The sequence below is a fragment of the Schistocerca nitens genome, chromosome 3 (assembly GCF_023898315.1).
Source record: "Schistocerca nitens isolate TAMUIC-IGC-003100 chromosome 3, iqSchNite1.1, whole genome shotgun sequence".
NCBI classification, from domain to species: Eukaryota; Metazoa; Arthropoda; class Insecta; order Orthoptera; family Acrididae; genus Schistocerca; species Schistocerca nitens.
In genome coordinates, this window is record NC_064616.1 from 332,412,464 (window position 1) to 332,414,356 (window position 1,893).

The window sequence follows — 1,893 nt, forward strand, 5'->3', positions numbered from 1 at the left end:
TCGATCTCTCCTTATCAGAGTAAACAGTTCGCACGATACTGCAGTGCCCGTGTTATTCTGATTCCACTGATGATGGTTGTCCTCATTCGCAATTGCGAATTCATTTAACCTAAACATTTCGTTGTCGTTGTCTTGTGAAGGTTAGCTTCTGTTCCGCTACGCGTGTGTTTGACTCGCTGTGTGAAGGCGGTATGGTGCCGAGGGCCCCGGGACGGCCACGGCTGCGGTATGAATATTTGATGAGGCGCTGTGTAGTGCGCCGCAGAAATAAAAAAACTCCGCGCCTCACTGACCGACAGCGCGCACGTCGATCACCGACAAAATCCTTTTGCCTTTTTAAAATGTCAGAGGGCGGTCGACTTTGTGCGTGCGCGTGTGTGTGTGTGTGTGTGTGTATGCGCCTGCTGAGAACTCGGCAGCAATAGCGTTTTGTAGCCTGGCTCTCACTGCAAAATGCACGACCGTCGCCTCGAACTGTGGAAGAAAGGAGGTTTCATCTGTCAACTATCCCACTAGCCGACGTTTGGGGGAGTTATCAAGTATACAGGTAGTACCATCTTAATCTTTGCAGAAAAATCTCTCCGAATCATACGAGAAAGCTGTTTCACATGAAACTTGCTGCGAACGGAGGTGATAACATGGTAACAATCTCAGATGGTGCTGCCATTGCTCAAAATGCTACCAACGTCATTTCAAAAGTCATGATAACTCTCAGTTTTATTGCGTATCATGATTCTACGCTAAAAGTTAAATAAGCATAAGCACTCCGTCTCCAGGCCACAAGTGGCCCATCGGGACCATCCGACCGCCGTGTCATCCTCAGTTGAGGATGCGGATAGGAGGGGCGTGTGGTCAGCACACCGCTCTCCTGGTCGTTATGATGGTTTTCTTTGACCGGAGCCGCTACTATTCTGTCGAGTAGCTCCTCAATTGGCATCACGAGGCTGAGTGCAGCTCGAAAAATGGCAACAGCGCATGGCGGCCCGGATGGTCACCCATCCAAGTGCCGTCCACTCCCGACAGCGCTTAACTTCGGTGATCCGACGGGAACCGGTGTATCCAATGCGGCAAGGCCGTTGCCCAAAAATTAAATAACTTATATTCAAATGTATTTTTGTCATTACCTTGTTATCTGGCGCTGCTGTTCTTCAATGTAGGGTAGACTTACACTGGTAATTGTTTTAACTTATCTTCTATAAACTTCATTTTGACATATTGTTGTTGCAATCTTCAGTCCAAAGATTGGTTAAAAGCAGCCAGTCTGCCCTGTCTGAAAACCAGCTTCTGCAGCACATGGGAAAAGCCATCTGTTTAAAAGCGATACTGTTGTTTTAGCTGTTAATAACCGGTATTTTTCGGCATTTGTTTGGTCTCGGTTGCAACAAGTGTTCTTTTATTTTTCACTATTAACTGAGTGAAAACCGAAATATCAATTAACCATTGCAGTAGTACTAATTTTTTTAACTCTTTTTTTTTTCAAAAAGGTGTAACTTTTATTCGTAAAATTTGTATTATTGTAAAAAAATGGAAGAAGCTATCAGTGCTATTTCAGTAGCAAAGCCGACAAAAACGAACAACAAACACATGGCATATAAGAAATGGTACACCACTGCTGAGACAATAACGTTTCTGTTGCCCGGGTGTTGTGGCCAGGGGTACGCCTGTGCGTGCAGTGTCAAGAGTTGCCCCCACTTGTTCTACAGTGTAGTTTCTTGATGTCGCTAGCCGGCCGAAGTGGCCGTGCGGTTAAAGGCGCTGCAGTCTGGAACCGCAGGACCGCTACGGTCGCAGGTTCGAATCCTGCCTTGGGCATGGATGTTTGTGATGTCCTTCGGTTAGTTAGGTTTAACTAGTTCTCAGTTCTAGGGGACTAATGACCTCAGCAGTTGAGTC

At 46.3% G+C, this 1,893-nt stretch overlaps 1 pseudogene; it reads right to left on the bottom strand.

The window, feature by feature from the left end:
* Nucleotides 1-963: 963 nt before the first annotated feature.
* On the bottom strand, nt 964-1,081 carry LOC126249980 (5S ribosomal RNA; annotated as a pseudogene).
* Nucleotides 1,082-1,893: the final 812 nt, after the last annotated feature.